We start from the raw sequence: 20,547 nt of genomic DNA on the forward strand, positions 1-20,547 counted from the left end.
GGTGATGACAGGATGACAGGTCTATTTTTTTTTACTCTCTGCACACTGCTTGACCATATCAAAAAGGGCTCCCTATCTTGAAGAAACCTTTGAAACTTAGAAGCCCCCATCTAACTAAATATTTAATTGATTTAAATACTCATAATATGTTGTACTTACTTTTGATCATCCTTGTTTCGATTCCACCGGTATAGAAAGAAAGCCAGCAAGAAAATGATTATCAGAAGAAAAGTAAGACCAGCAGCAACACTGCCATAAACCACTGCCTGACTGACAGCTACCTGGCAATGGTCTCCACTGTACCAGAACTGGCTTGATGTTGCACAACTATGGAAAGATGGAACAGATATGAAATTTAGCTAAACCTCCTAAAAGTGGTAAAGATGACCATGAACTAAATTAGAAACTAAAGATATACTTAAAGGGGTTATACAACCCCTATAATGACCCCCCACCCACTGCCCGGGCACCCCATGCACCCAAGTCACTCCTGATCCCCGCACAGCCACTGTTGCATCTATCTGTTGCACAGATCAAAACATCCAGTGAGGAAGGTGGAAGGGGGGGGGGGGGGGGGTAGCCAACAGCAGGCTGTGACGGGAATGAGCCGTCCTCGCCGCAGCCTGCTATTGGCTACTCCCCTCATCCCGGATGTTTTGATCCATGCGATGGGATCAGGAGCGGCTGTCATGTGGGGATCAGGAGCGATGCGAGTGCCAGGGAGTGGGGTAAGTATAATCTATATGATGGGCCTTTTATGCCTTTTGGAGATCATTTCATCTTTAACTTGCTAAACGGTTCATAGTAACAGTAATTTTGACCAGGGGTGCCCAAACTTTTGCACAGCTGTTTTGTGAAGGCATCAGAGGTTTGTTAGAGAACATTAGTTATCAAACAGCATAATGAAAACCAAGGAACACACCAGACAGTTCAAGGATAAGGTTGTAAAGAAGTATATGGGGTATGGCACAACTGCAAACTTACCAAGAAATGGCCATCAACATAAATTGACAGGCCAAGCAAGGAGAACACTAATTTGAGAAGCAGCCAAGAGGCCTGTGATCATCTGGAGGAACTGCAGAGATCCACAGCAGAGTAGGGAGAACCTGTTCACAGGACAACTATTAGTCATGTGCTCCATAAATCTGGCCTTTATGGAAGAGTGTCAAGAATAATTTTTGAAAGCAAGCCATAACCAGTCCTGTTTGCAGTTTGCCACAAGCCATGTAGGGGACACAGAACACATGTGGAAGAAGATGCTCTGGTCAGATGAGACCAAAGTTGAACTTTTTGGCCTAAATGCAATTCTCTATGTGTGGAGGAAAACTAACACTGCACATCACCCTGAACATATTATCCCCACCGTGAAACCAGGTGGTGGCAGCATCATTCTGAGTGGATGCTTTTTTTCAGCAGGGACAGGAAAGCTGGTCAGAGTTGATGGGAAGATGGATGGAGCTAAATACAGAGCAATCCAGTAGGAAAACCTGTTAGAGGCTGCAAAAGACGTCAGACTGGGGCAGAGATTCACTTTCTAGCAAGACAACGACTGTAACCCTACAAGCCAGAGCTACAATGGAATGGTTTACATCAATGCATATTCATTCCAGCTTCTAGATGTACAAATCTGGTAGAGACATACCCCAAAAGACTTGCAGCTGTTTGGTCCTACGAAGTATTGATTCTAGGTGGGCTAAATACAAATGCATGTCACACCTTCTAGATTTTAATGTATTAAAAATAAAAAATAAAAACATGTATGATTTTCTTTTCATTTCACACATACGTGCTACTTTGTTCGATGTCAGGATCACCAACTTCAGGATGGAAGCCTGCAGGGTCACACTGGACTTCCCTCTGTCAGCTCTCCGTCATCCAAAAAATAATATTTTAGCTGCCACCACTCATCATATCAGGCTGACGAGGCACCTTGCATTAAATAATAAGTACACTCTACAACTTACATTAATATTGGTAATGCTTCTTCTAAGGTCATGGAATCGTTAGAACACGGGAAGGGGACACGGACAAGGTGGTAACCCATTACAGGGAGGGGTGCCTACTCCAGACCATAATTCTGATATCTGGATACCTCTATCCCCATAGTCTATCACATAAAATCCCAATAAAATACATTTAAGGTTGTGGGTGTAACGTGAAAAAATGTGGGAAAGTTTAAGAGGTAAAAATACTTTTTCAAGGTACTGTCATTTCTATCCCCAGATACATTTCGACATTAAATAAGATGTACATGATCATCTAAAGGTGATCTAATGAATAGGATTGGCTGCTGCATATATTACAAAGTGAAAGTAAGAAGCCCGAAAATGCGAGATCACCCATAATCCCATGCAACCAGCCATTCAGCAGATAGTCACAGCCCTGTGATGTCACAGCCCTAAAAAAAAATCCTAATCCCGACGGTTTCTGCCATTTTACAGTGAACTGAGCATAGGATGTGCCAAGTGCTAGGGGTAGTGTTTAACAAAGCTTAAATTGTAGAATCTTGGATAGGGACAGTGTAGGGATAGTGTAGGGAGATCGTAGCGAGAGTGTTCAAACACTGTGGGGAGAACATAGGGAGACTGCAGGGACAGTGTAGGGAGATCACAGGAAGAGATACTTTACACTATGGCCAGTTCCTAGGGCCTTCAAAAGGAACAGGCAGCAACAAAAATGTTGTTCTAGCCGGCACAAGAAGCAGAAGAAGGGCTGGTAGTAGCCACAGACGAAAGGGTGGTGGTAGCAGCACCCAAAGCAACAGGCCAGAGCTACCACTGTTTTCCTCTGGTCGTGTTTTGACTCGCTCTTCAACATCATTTCAGGTGACAACAGATACACACAGCCAAGCATCAGTGAGTTCCTCTGACACCACACAGTTGGCATGGCCCAGGAACCACAACTTCTGTGTCCACACCTGTCCTGCAACTGCCTCTTTCTTTTTCTGCTCGGAAAATAATGCATGTTGCCAGCTCTGCTTTGCTTTTCAGCAAGGACAAACTTAGTGAGGACAGTCAGCAGCTAGAGGCCGGCACAGACTTGAAAGAGAAGTCTGCTGTGTTCTCTCTTAGGCGTGCAACTAGCAATGATTTCACGTGGGAACAGGTGTTGCAAATGGTTAGGGACATTGCCATAAGACTGGTGCAGGTGACATAAGTGACGAACAGACATTACTGGATGATATATCCGATTGCACATGGGAGCCGGGTGAAGAGGGGGCATCATCATCATCATCATCATCATCAGGGGGTGAGGGTGGCAGCATGCCCATGAGATAACAGCAGGGTGACAGCGTGCCAATGAGCCAGCAGGGTGGGGCAGTGTGAGGTTTGGAGTCAAGCATACCCAGACTAGACAGTCCGGTACTCAGGAGCCTACCTGTGAGGAAACAACTAGCGGTGCGCTGGTTCATAAAGGCAGCAACAGGCAATCAGCACGGTGTGTTGGGGGTAAAATGCCATACTTGGCAATGTGGGAATTTTTCATCGAGTCGCTGGAGGACCTTAACGTGGCGGAATGCAGGATATGTGGGCACAAGGTGAAGCGCAGTCAAGGTGCTAATGTTGGTACCACGGCCTTGCGTCAACACATGGAGCATCACCATAAAGTGGCCTGGGAAAACTAATGTGTCAGGCTGCAGTGGCACAGCCTGACACAGAAACCACTGCATCTCCCAGTGGCCTGCACGCCTTCTCCAGCAGTCAGGTCTCCTCAACCTCAGCAGAAGGAAGCTGTGGTTCCTTCCCTCCATCTATTGGTCCTGATGTTCCTCCTCCTCCTCATCACGTGTTTTGTCAGCAATCGATCACTGAGGAGATTGCAAAGAAATGAAGAGAAGTACGCTACACCTTAAGTGGAGCGTGTGGACTGCTGGGGGCGCACGAGACAACCAAACAAGGACCGTGTTTTAATTTCGGCAGTATTCCATTTATTTATAAGACAACGCGTTTCGGGGTAAAGTCCCCTTTATCAAGTCTGAGCCGGGAAGGTTAGGAGAGTGTCACGGCTCATCTCAGCCGGGAAGGTTAGGAGAGTGTCACGGCTCATCTCAGATGAGCCGTGACACTCTCCTAACCTTCCCGGCTCAGACTTGATAAAGGGGACTTTACCCCGAAACGCGTTGTCTTATAAATAAATGGAATACTGCCGAAATTAAAACACGGTCCTTGTTTGGTTGTCTCGTGCGCCCCCAGCAGTCCACACGCTCCACTTAAGGTGTAGCGTACTTCTCTTCATTTCCATTACCCTAGTGGCAGGGTGGCCCCTGCCCAAGGTGTTAGGACGGATCTTGGCTGCACCAACCATCCCTTATCTATACTTGATCTCCATTGCAGTTGCATCCAATTGATGCAACCGCAGTAGGTGAGCAAACCATTTCTTTCATTAGAAATTTGTTTGTTTGAATTTACTTACCCTATGAGCGCCTTCTCTATCCCATTGGCCATCATTTGCCGAGATTGCAAAGAGACAGCAGTATGCATGCACTCATCCAATGGTGCACAAGCTGAATGTACACCTGACCAAGTTGCTCGTACTACAGCCCCTCCCTTTTCATATCGTGGACTCTTTATTTGTCAGTCGCCAGGTGTGTATGTATATGTGTTTATATATGTGTGTGCATGTGTTTGTACAGTTTGTGTGTGTGTGTGTCAGGCTCAGGGGTGCACCACCAATGAGGCGAGGTGAGGCGATTGGTAGGGGCAAGAGGAGGGCAGCAGAAGGGGCATTATCTGTTTCTGCAGTATAGTATTGGGAAGCACAGTGGGCACAGTATGTGGCGCTGTATTACCCTGTATGTTTTGGAAAGCTGTATGTAATGTTTTCCAAGTATGTCAGGGGTCAGTACAGAGATCTTTCCCATCATCTATTTATCCCCAGGACTGTGACTGTGACGAGGGGACATCCTCTGTGTCTGGAGGAAAGAAGGTCTGTACACAAACATAGAAGAGGATTCTTTACGGTAAGAGCAGTGAGACTATGGAGCTCTCTGCCTGAGGAGGTGGTGATGGTGAGTACAATAAAGGAATTCAAGAGGGGCCTGGATGTATTTCTGGAGTGTAATAATATTACAGGCTATAGCTACTAGAGAGGGGTCGTTGATCCAGGGAGTTATTCTGATGCCTGATTGGAGTCGGGAAGGAATTTTTATTCCCCTAAAGTGAGGAAAATTGGCTTCTACCTCACAGGGTTTTTATTCCCTTCCTCTGGATCAACTTGCAGGATAACAGGCCGAACTGGATGGATGGATGTATTTTTTCAGCCATTGCAAAATATGTTACTATGTTACGTGTTATCTCTGTTTTGGACCCACTCCTGTTTTTGCCTTACCAATACTGATCAACTGATAACCAAATACTGACGGTGTAAAGGCGGATGCTCAAACTACAGGATCTGATTTTTTGGGGGCTGTTCTTCTGATGGATCAGAAGAAAGGAAAAATAAACTGTGATGTGAACACAGCCTTACCACTGACACCTTCCCCACTGTCATGGGGCAAATCCTTGAGTTTTGGGCCACTGCACTGTCGATAAATTAAAGCTGACGCTAACATTGACCTGTAAGGCGGAGTTCACACTTCTGTTAGTTGGTCAGTTATTTCCATTACTTATTGTGAGGCACATTCAGGATCAAGCTTACTCTCTGATTAGGTATCAAGAATAGATCTGCACCTGTTCTGTGGGTTTGACCCGTACCTGCTTTGGGCGGACAATTGAATTGTGAACTAACACAGTCATTCTACAGCTGAAAGAAGGGATTCAAATGCATGTGTTTGCACTCCCATAACATGGATTAAAAGAACCTTCTTTTTCTCCACTACTTTGTTGCTGTCTCCATGTCCTTATTTTGTTCCACTAAAGAGTCATTGGGACACCTGCAGGGATTGCTCAGATTTGTTGTGTTTTTTTTTTTTTTTTTTTTTTTTTTGCTTTACTGAAGGCTGCTGTATGCTTTTTTTTTTTTTAGCTAAGGGTTAGCCTGCGCAATGTTGTGCACATCCATATATGTGACTTGCCTGTCATTCTGATTCACAGTAACTGTTTTCCTACCAGAAAGGACTAGCTATGCATGTTGCTGCAATGCACAGTGATGTACACGGAGATGCATTCTCCCTAAAGTTTAACTGCAAATTAATTTGGATCGAAGCAGATTTTTTCGAAAAGTTTGATGAAGTGACCAAATTTTGAAAACGTTGCTCATCTCTGGTAATCAGCATTTTATGTGGAGATATATACTTTACCAAGTTATGCTCTTCAGAACTAGCTAAACAATATTTACTAGGGTACTGACCATTGAGTTGCATATTGATCTGGAGAAAAAGGGGTCAACCTGTATTCTTGGTGACTGCATGCTCGGGATCCAAGGTCTACAATATACAGGTCCTTCTCAAAAAATTTGCATATTGTGATAAAGTTCATTATTTTCTGTAATGTACTGATAAACATTAGACTTTCATATATTTTAGATTCATTACACACAACTGAAGTAGTTCAAGCCTTTTATTGTTTTAATATTGATGATTTTGGCATACAGCTCATGAAAACCCAAAATTCCTATCTAAAAAAATTAGCATATCATGAAAAGGTTCTCTAAACGAGCTATGAACCTAATCATCTGAATCAACTAATTAACTCTAAACACCTGCAAAAGATTCCTGAGGCTTTTAAAATCTCCCAGCCGGGTTCATTACTCAAAACCGCAATCATGGGTAAGACTGCCGACCTGACTGCTGTCCAGAAGGCCATCATTGACACCCTCAAGCAAGATGGTAAGACACAGAAAGAAATTTCTGAACGAATAGGCTGTTCCCAGAGTGCTGTATCAAGGCACCTCAGTGGGAAGTCTGTGGGAAGGAAAAAGTGTGGCAGAAAACGCTGCACAACGAGAAGAGGTGACCGGACCCTGAGGAAGATTGTGGAGAAGGACCGATTCCAGACCTTGGGGGACCTGCGGAAGCAGTGGACTGAGTCTGGAGTAGAAACATCCAGAGCCACCGTGTACAGGCATGTGCAGGAAAAGGGCTACAGGTGCCGCATTCCCCAGGTCAAGCCACTTTTGAACCAGAAACAGCGGCAGAAGCGCCTGACCTGGGCTACAGAGAAGCAGCACTGGACTGTTGCATGTCATTTGCAAATCAAGGTGCCAGAGTCTGGAGGAAGACTGGAGAGAGGGAAATGCCAAAATGCCTGAAGTCCAGTGTCAAGTATCCACAGTCAGTGATGGTCTGGGGTGCCATGTCAGCTGCTGGTGTTGGTCCACTGTGTTTTATCAAGGGCAGGGTCAATGCAGCTAGCTATCAGGAGATTTTGGAGCACTTCATGCTTCCATCTGCTGAAAAGCTTTATGGAGATGAAGATGTCATTTTTCAGCACGACCTGGCACCTGCTCACAGTGCCAACACCACTGGTAAATGTTTTACTGACCATGGTATTACTGGGCTCAATTGGCCTGCCAACTCTCCTGACCTGAACCTCTTAGAGAATCTGTGGGATATTGGGAAGAGAAAGTTGAGAGACGCAAGACCCAACACTCTGGATGAGCTTAAGGCCGCTATCGAAGCCTCCTGGGCCTCCATAACACCTCAGCAGTGCCACAGGCTGATGGCCTCCATGCCACGCCGCTATCGAAGCATCCTGGGCCTCCATAACACCTCAGCAGTGCCACAGGCTGATTGCCTCTATGCCACGCCGCATTGAAGCAGTCATTTCTGCAAAAGGATTCCCGACCAAGTATTGAGTGCATAACTGAACATAATTATTTGAAGGTTGACTTTTTTTGTATTAAAAACACTTTTCTTTTATTGGTCGGATGAAATATGCTAATTTTTTTAGATAGGAAATTTGGGTTTTCATGAGCTGTATGCCAAAATCATCAATATTAAAACAATAAAAGGCTTGAACTACTTCAGTTGTGTGTAATGAATCTAACATATATGAAAGTCTAATGTTTATCAGTACATTACAGAAAATAATGAACTTTATCACAATATGCTAATTTTTTTAGAAGGACCTGTACATTTTGTAAGTTAGGTTCTCAGAAAAGACCAAAAAAACACAGAGTTTGCTCAAAAAGATTGTGAAGTGAAAGAGAGCGGAGATAAAGAAACTGGAAGGAACTTACTAGCAGCTGGGACCCTTGTTTGAGACCAGACATTGTCCATTATTGCAGTCTATTACATGTGGACTCTCAAGACTACAGTTGGTCACACATGAGAACTGATTGGAGACAGTAATGATGCCAGAGAAAAAAGGATGAAATTCAGGGATTGTCTCCAGTTCAGAGCAAAGATCTGAAAAAAAAAGCACAAAACATGGAGGTCAACTGCTAATACTGTACAATATAGTAATACAGAAACAGTAGTTATATTCTTGTACACAGGAGCAGTATTAGGCCCCTTTCACACGGGCGAGTATTCCTCATTGAACGCATTGCACCCGCACTGAATACCGACCCATTCATTTCTATGGGGCTGTTCACATGAGCAGTGATTTTCACGCATCACTTATGAGACCCGATCATTATTATTTTCCCTTATAACATAGTTATAAGGGAAAATAATAGCATTCTGAATACAGAATGCATAGTAACATAGACCTGGAGGGGTTAAAAAAAAACAAATAAAAATTTAACTCACCTTAGTCCACTTGATCGCGCTGCCTGGCATCTCATCTGTCTCCTTTGCTGACCGGAGTGATGTCACCACAGGTTCCGTTCATCACATGTTCCAGCACATGATTTTTTACCATGGTGATGAATCATGTGATGGCCGGAGTGACGTCACCACAGGTCCTGTTCCTGCAATGAATGCTCACCTCAGGTCCTGTTCAGCAAAGGAGACAGAAGAGATGCCGGGCTACGCGATCAAGTGGACAAAGGTGCGTTAAATTATTATTTATTTTTTAACCCCTCCAGCGCTATTTTACTATGCATTCTATATTCAGAATGCTATTATTTTCCCTTATAACCATGTTATAAGGGAAAATAATACAATCTACAGAACACCGATCCCAAGCTGGGATTGGGTACTAAACATGTGCGATTTTTCTCACGCGAGTGCAAAAGACATTACAATGTTTTGCACTCGCGCTGAAAAATCGCGAGTGTTCCCGCAACGCACCCGCACATTTTCCCGCAAGGCCCGTGTGAAAGAGGCCTAATAGTAGTTATATTCTTGTACACAGGAGCAGTATTATAGTAGTTATATTCTTGTACATAGGAGGCAGTATTATAGTAGTTATATTCTTGTACATAGGAGCAGTATTATAGTAGTTATATTCTTGTACATAGGAGACAGTATTATAGTAGTTATATTCTTGTACATAGGAGCAGTATTATAGTAGTTATATTCTTGTACATAGGAGCAGTATTATAGTAGTTATATTCTTGTACATAGGAGCAGTATTATAGTAGTTATATTCTTGTACATAGGAGCAGTATTATAGTAGTTATATTCTTGTACATAGGAGGCAGTATTATAGTAGTTATATTCTTGTACATAGGAGCAGTATTATAGTAGTTATATTCTTGTACATAGGAGCAGTATTATAGTAGTTATATTCTTGTACATAGGAGCAGTATTATAGTAGTTATATTCTTGTACATAGGAGCAGTATTATAGTAGTTATATTCTTGTATATAGGAGGCAGTATTATAGTAGTTATATTCTTGTACATAGGAGCAGTATTATAGTAGTTATATTCTTGTACATAGGAGCAGTATTATAGTAGTTATATTCTTGTACACAGGAGGCAGTATTATAGTAGTTATATTTTTGTACATAGGAGGCAGTATTATAGTAGTTATATTCTTGTACATAGAAGCAGTATTATAGTAGTTATATTCTTGTACATAGGAGCAGTATTATAGTAGTTATATTCTTGTACATAGGAGCAGTATTATAGTAGTTATATTCTTGTACATAGGAGAAGTATTATAGTAGTTATATTCTTGTACATAGCAGGCAGTATTATAGTAGTTCTATTCTTGTACATAGCAGGCAGTATTATAGTAGTTCTATTCTTGTACATAGGAGGCAGTATTATAGTAGTTCTATTCTTGTACATAGCAGGCAGTATTATAGTAGTTATATTCTTGTACATAGGAGAATTATTATAGTAGTTATATTCTTGTACATAGGAGCAGTAGTATAGTAGTTATATTCATGTACATAGGAGCAGTATTATAGTAGTCATATTTTTGTACATAGGAGCAGTATTATAGTAGTTATATTCTTAACCACATCTCTTTTTATTGGTCATGTCATGAAAAGTCAAATGCAGAGTGATACAAGATGCAAAATGCAGTCCAACATATAAAGTACATCCTAATATGTAAAGGTACATCTCATCATGTTGGTCAATCAGGACAATCTGCGTGGCAAAGCATCAAGCATAAGCATCATCTCTAATCAAGCATACAAACAATGTCACAATCAACAAAATAGAGACTCTTAACAAAGTAAATGATACAAGGAAAAACATAGATACAGAGGGAGAAGGAAGGGAGGAAGGGAGGAAGGAAGGGAGGAAGGAAGGGAGGAAGGAAGGGAGGAAGGAAGGGAGGGGGGGGTTCTGCTCTAATTGGTGGGATACCTGAAGGTTTTCCAGGGAAGCCACATCTTGAGAAACCTCTTACTGGTGTGTGATTCCCAGTGGGCTAGCTCCTCAAACCTATACAGCTGGTCTATCTTTTCCAGCCAGTTCAATATGGTAGGGGGCAGAGTTTGTCCCCACAACAGGGGAATCAGAAGTTTGGCCGTGGTGATGAGGGTAGTAGGTAGGTCTGACTTAGCTGGTGTAAGTGACGTATTAGAACACCAGAGTAAGATCAATTTTTGATAAAAAACTATGGAAGTTGAACGTTTCCTATTGAGCAAAATCTCTACTTGACCCCAGAAGGGGCGTATAGCAGGGCAGTTCCACCAGATGTGAGAGAGAGAGCCGATGCCCGCTCCACACCTCAAGCAGACCTCAGGAATTTCCGGCTTGAGTCTATGAAGGAACTCAGGTGTCTTATACCAACAGGTGAGTAACTTGTACGAGTTCTCCTGAATTTTAATGCACCGGCTAAAGCCATGCAAGTGGGTCAATATAAAAGCTTTTTCTGGGTCGGACAATGTAAGGGATAGCTCTTTTTCCCAAGAACTTAGGAAATGAGGCTCAGAGTGAGCAGAGGATAGTAGTTCCTTGTACATCATAGAAAAGCGTCTGCTGGAGGGCCGAGCGGACCCCAGCCTCCGCTCCAACCAAGTGGGTGAGGTATGGTGGGATGTCTGCAATTTCAGGAGTTTTATGTCCCTTTTAAAGTTGTGGAGATGTAGAAACGCCTCTGATTGGACCCTGGGTAATCTAAGGACCTCCTCCTAATCCAGGTCCTCCTCTGGCAACAATACATTCTGCAGGGTGTGTTTTTTTGAGCAGGGCCTAGACCCCCGTGGCAGCGTGTATTGTGGGGTGAATAAAGAACTGCAGTAGATGCAGTGGAAGTTCAGGGCTGGGGAAGTTAAGCGTCCCGGAGCTGTATAATTTAGACCAGGTGAGTAGAATTCCTCTCCATAGCAGAGGTAACTTGGAGGCTGTGAGGGAACAAGGGCGAACACCCCACATGATCAATCTCTCACGGTCAGTGAGTAACGCTTGTTCCAAGTGCGAACAGATATTCACAAAATGGGCTGAGAGGCGGGACATGCCTCGACACATAAGATTGGCTTTGTAGTATACATGGACATCAGGCAGCCCAAATCCCCCAAACCGCTTCTCCCTAGTCAGAATAGAGTAGGCCACTCTAGGGGACCGGCCTCTCCAAAGAAAGAGGGACATCGTCCGGCGGACCTCAATAAAATAGGACTGAGGGATCCAAATCGGTAATGTTTGTATAAGGTACAAAAACTTAAGGACTATGTATGTTTTTAAATAGTTTTTCCTCCCTATCCAGGAGATAAATGGCATTTTCAGAGATTGAAGCTGCGCTTTGACGGACTGCAGCAGAGGGAGGTAGTTGGAGGAGAACAACTCTTTAGGATCTGCTGTTACACGAATGCCAAGAAATGGTATATCTTTCGAGGCCCATTTAAACGGGGTGGAGTCTTTCAGAGATTGCACTGTGGCGGCAGGGCAGGAGACATTGAGGGCCATGGACTTGGAGTAATTTATCTTAAAATTGGAGACAAAGCCAAAATCTTCAAAAATAGAGAGTAGTTTGGGGAAAGACGCCTTTGGGTTTGAAGTTATTACCAGGAGGTCATCGGCAAAGGCCGCTGTCAGGTGCCTCTGAGACCCTATGGTGACGCCCTCTCATCTCAGATGATTGTCGGATTTTGCTTAATAGGGTCTCCATAACTAGGATAAAAAGGGTCGGTGAAAGTGGGCATCCCTGGGCGTGCCGTTGGTGATGTCAAATGCTGGGGATAGGGTCCCATTGACTTTGACCCTGGCAGAGGGGGCTAAATACAATGAGAAGATGGCTGCAATAAATTGCTCTGGTATTCCAAACTTCGACAGCGTCTTGGACATAAAAGACCAACTCACCCTGTCGAAAGCTTTTTCAGCGTCAGTACTCAGTAATGCTACTGGTACTGCCTTAGTCCGTGCCCAAGACATCAAGTGCAGTAGACGTACGGTATTCTCAGTCTGCCAGGGACAAAACCAACTTGCTCACCATAAATTATATCAGGAAGCAACAGCTTGAGGCGCTGGACCAGTATCTTAGCCCACCACTTGACATCCACATTTAATAATGAGATGGGGCGATAGCTGCCGCATTCAAGGGGGTCCTTATTTTCCTTGGGGATGATGGTCACATGGGCCATTAAAGATTGTGGGGGCAAAGACCCTCCAGTTAGTAAGTAGTTACAGAGGGACCTAAAATAGGGGAGAAAAGTATCTTTAAAGGTATGAGATATTTATAGTATGAGATATTTAGACCATCAGGGCTGGGGCTCTTCCCAGAGGGAATAGAGGACAGTACCTTTAGTATTTCTGCATCTGTAATTGGGGAAGTAAGTTGGGAGGCCTGCGAGGGGGTAATGGATGGGAGGTTGAGCGAGCTGAGAAATGCATCCGACGCTTCAACTAACAAATCAGGGGTAGCCTGACTTGGGGGCGGTAGGTTGTATAGGTTGGAGTAAAAGGCGCAAAACGCCTCTGCTATCTCAGGAGTGGTCTTGCGCTTGATACCCGACGCGTCCTTAATGGCAGGGATAAAGGAGTCTATCTGCTGTTGTTTACAAAGTGCTGTCATCAATTTGTTCCCCTTGTCACCATGGGCGTAGGCTTTAAATTTTGACCAAAAACAGCAATTTGGCCGATGTGGCTTTTAAAAGATTTTTCAGGTCATTTCTGGCCTCATACAATTCTGTGGCCACCTGGGAGGCCTGGGACTGCTTGTGGGTGAGCTCAAGAGCCGTGATGCGAGACATCAACTGGGCCTGGGCCTGCGCACGCTTCTTCTTGACACAAGAGCCAAGAGCAATCAGTTCACCCCTGATCACGGCCTTGTGCGTCTCCCAAATGATGGGGATAGACGGGGGAGAGGAACCAGAAGTGTTTATCTTAAAAAACTCGGACAATACAGCTGATAGCCTGGAGACAGTATCAGGGTCTTGTATAAGGGTATCATTTAGCATATAGTAGTTATATTATTGTACATAGGAGCAGTATTATAGTAGTTATATTCTTGTACATAAGAGCAGTATTATAGTAGTTATATTCTTGTACATAGGAGCAGTATTATAGTAGTTATATTCTTGTACATAGGAGCAGTATTATAGTAGTTATATTCTTGAACATAGGAGCAGTATTATAGTAGTTATATTCTTGTACATAGGAGGCAGTATTATAGTAGTTATATTCTTGTACATAGGAACAGTATTATAGTAGTTATATTTTTGTACATAGGAGACTATATTATAGTAGTTATATTCTTGTACATAGGAGCAGTATTTTAGTATTTATATTCTTGTACATAGGAGGCAGAATTATAGTAGTTATATTATAGTACATGGAGGAAAGTATCTATACTAATAAAAGCCCTGTGTACAAGCTCAGGGCTGGTGTCTGTGCGTGTGTGCCGATTATAGAAGTGTGCATGCGCAGCGGATGGACACACACACACACACACAGGCCAATCCAGATCGCAGAGCCGGGCTCGGGGGCACATCGGAGGGACAGCAGCGCTCAGGAGGAGGAGGACGCCGGGAGCTGGACATCGGCTTTCAGAGTTACTCTGCCCGGAGCACACGGGACAGCGCAGCCCTCACAGATCCCTCACTGAGAGCCGGCTATCTTACTCATAATGCCGCACTGCGCATGCGCCCGCTTCCTCACACGCGCAGTGCAGCCAGACGCCGCTCCATCGGCACATACTCCACGGACACTACATGTGCAGCATACTATTGTAATGGCAGCAGGGGGCAGTCACTGTATTGCACCGGCCCCACTCACTTACTACATGGTGAGGCAGGAGGCCGGCCCAGCTCACTCACTAAGTGACGCCCCTGCTCCGCCCACTGCATGAATGAAGGCGGTGCAGGCGCATGACGTAGTGAGTTACGCTACCAGTGCCTGGCCGCCTGCCCGGCCTCCTGCCTCACCATGTAGTAAGTGAAGAAGTGAAGATTGTTATTATTATTACAGTTATTCAAAGTATTACTACTCTGAGCGGGGCCGGTCAGTCATCCACAGATACCCCCATAACAGTGTCATCCACAGATACTCCCATAACAGTGTCATCCACAGGCCAGCCCCATAACAGTGTCATCCACAGGTACCCCCCATAACAGTGTCATCCACAGGTACCCCCATAACAGTGTCATCCACATGTGCCCCCCGATAACAGTGTCATCCACAGGTACCCCCCATAACAGTGTCATCCACATGTGCCCCCCGATAACAGTGTCATCCACAGGTACCCCCCATAACAGTGTCATCCACAGGTATCCCCCCATAACAGTGTCATCCACAGGTACCCCCCATAAGGTACCCTTCCATAACAGTGTCATCCACAGGTACCCTTCCATAACAGTGTCATCCATAGGTACCCCCCCATAACAGTGTCATCCACAGGTACCCCCCCATAACAGTGTCATCTACAGGTACCCTTCCATAACAGTGTCATCCACAGGTACCCCCTCCATAACAGTGTCATCCACAGGTACCCCCCCATAATAGTGTCATCCACAGGTACCCCCCCATAACAGTGTCATCCACAGGTACCCCCCATAGCAGTGTCATCCACAGGTACCCCCCCATAACAGTGTCATCCACAGGTACCCCCCTATAACAGTGTCATCCACAGGTACCCTTCCATAACAGTGTCATCCACAGGTACCCCCCCCCATAACAGTGTCATCCACAGGTACCCCCCCATAACAGTGTCATCCACAGGTACCCCCCCATAACAGTGTCATCCACAGGTACCCTCCCATAACAGTGTCATCCACAGGTATCCCCCATAACAGTGCCAGCACTACTGTTCTAGCGCCCGGTATTGTAACGGACTTAATGTCTAGTTATTTTATATTGTTGTAAGGATTATGTACACTCTGCAGACAGGAGAGTATGTGGTTGATACTAACCTAAAATGTCTTACAGATCAACATTTATTATATTTTCCATCAATATTAAGTTATATGCTACCTGTTACATCCATTTCTTCACCGACAACTGCTTGGCTCGTATTGAAACATAAGACTCCTGTTGGGAATAGTTAAGAGTTTACAAATTGGCGGTAAAAGCTGACAATACTGGAATCGAATGCAAAATCTCTAAGATGGCCACTTTCTACCGTGTGTTTTTCATAATTATGGTATCTCCTTGTGATCCCTGAGGCACCGGTAACCAACGCCACATCTCTGCCTTCTATAACTATGCTCATAAAAGAGGAAAAATAACCTACCTGTAGACAACTGTTTTGGTGGTTTAGCCCCTAACTTAGCAGGGAACTTCGTGTATTTGGTAAAATGATGACATCATTGATTAAAAGTTATCTAATGTACCATGTCACCCATCTGAAAAAGGCACTGTGTCCCCATCACTTTGTTACAGGTTTGTTTGACTTTTAAAGGTCCTCTCTTGTCCAAAGTTTGTGTATGGCATTGCAGTTTGTTTCCATTCATTACTACCACACAGAACCCATGGAGGTGTAGTGCTAGCAGCCATGTATTTCTAAAGCTATATAATCATTGGGGGCTTTCTTTAAATTGTGTGGCCAGGTTGCCTGTTTTCCACCATTTTCACAAAACCAATTCATTGGACACGTACCTTCATCCACAATACTCAGTGTGCAGTTTTCATTAGTTAATGCCTCATAAAGACTTTTGATAGCCCTTGCATGTTGCTCCCGGACTTCATCAGATTCAAGGCTCAGAAGTACCACGTGATCCACCCGAATACTCCCCTCTCTAGAAACATCAGAGACATAAATATTGTATATGACCTGCGCATTTCAGGAGTCTTGTATTTGTTGCCTGTGCTGTTGACTATCCTGCTGTGTCTCCTCCTATAGTGTTACGTAAATGCAGGACAATTAACGAGTGGCAGTGACGTCAACATCTAATGATCTGTGAATCACAAGTGATAGTAAGCACTTGACACTGTGACTCTTGCCCTTGCCACGCAAAATTTAAAGGAAAATATTTTATTCAAAGGACATATTATGTAGCAGAAACATTTAAAAAATTAAGTTAAAAAAATAATAAAAATAATAAAATACATAAAAGAAAAAACATAAATGTGTTACCTAAAAAATTATTGCAACAAATACAAAAGTTACAACCACTTTTTCGGGTTTTCTCCCAGTAAAAATTATTTTTTAATAAGTACCTGCAGCATGGCCCCTGAAATAGAAGATGCATACTTACCTGCTCCCCGCTGCCTCCATCTTCTGGTTCCTGTGCTGTTTACACCTGGCAGTGCATGGTCACGCTCCAGTTAATGATTGGCTTCAGCAGTGACACGCTGCTTGTGGTCACATCACTGCTGAAGCCAATCATTGGCTGGAGAGGTGCATGTGAGCCAGCCGGATGTATACACAACCAACATAACTACAGGGTGGCCGCACATAGACACATATAGTATGAACAACCTCCAGCACCGTATCATGAAATTAACTGGTCATCTCATGCTACTCATCTCGGGATACATCGAGCCAAGATGAAAGGTCCTTAAGGAAATATCTGTATATCGTTCCATGCATCATTTTCTACACCAAATCTAGTCCATAGTCTGATGTCTCTCACCTGATAGAGGAGATCCTGATCTTGGTGAAGTAGGGAATTCTCTCTTCATAGAAATGGTTCATCTGCAGGGAGAGAATCAAAAAGGCAGCAAGAGTCACATGATGTCACATAGTTGGGTGACATTATACCCCTTGAGCCCTGGAAAAATTCTTCCTAGAGCCATAACATTTTCCGTTCACATAGCAATATGAGGGATATCTGTACTTTTTATTGTTACAAGCTTGGCATGTATATGACTTTTTTTATACAATAATTTAGTAATGATAATAATCAATTTAAATTTAATATAAAGTTGTATTTTGGCAAAAAAAGAAATTCCACCTCTAGATGTAGACAAGCAGCAGTGAACTGTATAAATATGTGAGCTCCCCCTTGTGGTGGCTGAAGGCAGAAAGGATTTATAACAAAAGTATGGCTCTCACCCCTGTTATGACGGGGAGTATTATTTCTGTACTTGGTGCAGTAAAAAAAAATCATGATTATGACGATTGCAAACTATTCCCACAATTTAAATCTTTTTATTTTGGATCTTCAACACAGTGAATATTCTTGGAATAAAAGTATCCCCCCACCCCCACCGCTCCTCGGTCACGTAAGATGCTGGACGTACCTGTTCTGTGAACCTGGCTGAGAAGTTTCTGTATACGGGGGTGCTCTCATTATGAAGGTCATCTGTGAACTTCTCATTCACAATGTAGACGATGACATTGACCTTTATCGTGACTTTAGCTAAAAACATATTCTTCATTAATATATCATACTAGCAAAAGGACCTGTCTTCACACGGGTATATTTCAACTATTTCATTGAATGTTTCTGTGTGTCGTTAAAAGATCGACAGTATCCCCCATAACAGTGACATCTACAGTACCCTGCCCCCTTAACAGTGACCTCTACAGTACCCGCCCCCTTAACAGTGAACTTCACAGCCCCCCACCCCTTAACACTGACTCCCCCAAAGTTTCTTGCCTCCTTAAAATGGGACCTCCACAGCAGCCCATCCCCTTAACTTTGACCTTGACAGCAGCCCACCACTTTAACAGTGAGTTCCACAGCACCCCACCCCCTTGACAGTGAGCTCATCAGGGGACCTCCCCTTTAACAGTGACCTCTATAGCCCGTCCCCTTATATGGCTTTTCTCTTAGCACAGTCAGAGCCGCATAGTCAGGAACCCATACAGATCAGGATACACGGAGCATGGCGAACATAGACAGATCAGAACATAATCAGAGAAATACAAGCATTCTTGTAACCCATGCGGAATAGGTAGCATGGCGTTCTCAAACAGACATACAAACATACCTGGAACCCATGCGGAAACGGAAGCATGGCATTCACAGACAGGACATGAAGACATTGCGACACAGAAACATGGATACCACAGCAAGTACGCAAGAAGGCATGCAGCCAGCCTACACCACAACAAGTGTCACAGTGAACCGCACTGTGACATGCTAAAGAAATTTTAATTAAATAGAATTCATAATAAAAATAAGTTGCCTTTCGCGACTTTTATGTCAGAGAATGTGGAACAGGTGCCTCAAATATATGGCGCGCATTCTGAACACCATACTTCTCAAGGTATTTACACCAGAAAACTGGTGAAAATACATTAATAAATCTGCTTCGCTTCTGTTACAAAGCTAGCTGGCTGCCTGTAGCCACCACTAGAGGGAGCTCCGTGCATACAAATTCATGCAACTTCAATGGAAGCTGTAATACTCTCTTTGCATTGAGTTCCCCCAGTGGCGGCAATGTTTTTAAGCAGGGAAGAGAAGAACAAGCTCTGTTTGGGCCCTCCCTAACCCTGGGCCCCGTAGCAGTCACTTGGTTTGTCTTTATTGCAGATATCTCACTGGTACCAGACAGAATTCTTGAACTCGGGTAAAAATTTGATAATCTTACAAACACATTAACCTTTATTAGTGAACCCTGGGGTAATCACCATTTGATTTACTGTATATGTGAGAAGATCTAGAATACTCACCAGGTCTTATCTCATTGGCAATGAATTCACATTTGTTTCCATAAAAGAGCTCCCTACAGACACAGTATTTGCCATTGTAATGGCCACCCAAGCCACAGACGTCATCTATAGAGCAAGAGAACAAGATCAGAGATGAACGACTCACCAAATGGTGACCAAGCAATCGATAAGTAGATGGACTGTGGAATGAGTAATTATTAGGACCTTCATATCTACAAACAACACAGTAAAACTTAAAATCCAATCATAATTTATATGCATTTTAAATTATTAACTAATTAACAAGTTATAATTTAAAGTTGTCTCCCGATAAAATGAAAAAAATGTAAGCCGTCTTGACCTCCACTGACGTCCTGCTGGTGCCATTCCAATGCCTCCAATGTTCCTGCTGGTCTCCTGGTCAGGAAGTACTGCTTAGCCAATCACTCATCACAATGGTGGCCCATCTCATCCAGTCATTGGCTAAGTGGCCATTTTGCGGGTGGGAAAGCATACCAGTGGGAACCCAGAGAGTATCGGAACGAGAGCGGTGGGTAAATGGGTGGAGGTTTGTCTTCCTTTGGCATATTTTTTAAATATTTTATAAATTTTAATTGCACTTTTTGCATTTCAGAAAGAATAAAATGATTAACTGGGCAACTTCTTTAAAACTGAATGGGGCTAGCACAATGTGGGTGGATTCCATTGAAAGAAAAGTATTTTTTTTGCAATCTATATTTTTATTGTTGCAACTTGGAAGACACGGTAGAAAAGAATCTGCAATTAATTTGTGTATACAGCTCTTCTGAAGAACTATGTGTCTCGAACTCTACAAAGAAACCTCAGCAGAAATTTAAAGGGGTTGACCATGCTTTCTCTATTAAAGACCTATCCTAAGGATCGGTCATCAATATCAGATTGACGGGGGTCCGACACCCGGTACCTCCACGATCAGCTGTATGAGGATATGGCGCACTCCTTGTGCACGTGCCGTCTACCTTCTCTCTTTGTGTCCGCTGCTGTTGTCTATGGTCTTTGCCATAGACAGCAGCGGTGAGCAGGAAAAGAGACGCGAGATGGCACATGCACATTGGGCCTCCTCTTACAGCTGATCGGCAAGGGTGCCTGGTGTCAGACCCCTGCCAATCTGATAATGATGACCTATCCTGAGGACAGTCACATAGGCACCCCTGAGGATGCCGGACGTTAGCCGCTATACACGTGGGGTGTCGCTCTTTGGACCCAGACCCACCTAGGTAGTCTTTGAAATTCTTTGCAGACCTCAGAATCATTGATACCACATGGTCATTCACTAGGTATACTTGATAGTTAATTTTGGCTTTCATT

Source organism: Bufo gargarizans, chromosome 2 (genome assembly GCF_014858855.1).
Source record: "Bufo gargarizans isolate SCDJY-AF-19 chromosome 2, ASM1485885v1, whole genome shotgun sequence".
In the NCBI taxonomy this organism is placed as follows: Eukaryota; Metazoa; Chordata; class Amphibia; order Anura; family Bufonidae; genus Bufo; species Bufo gargarizans.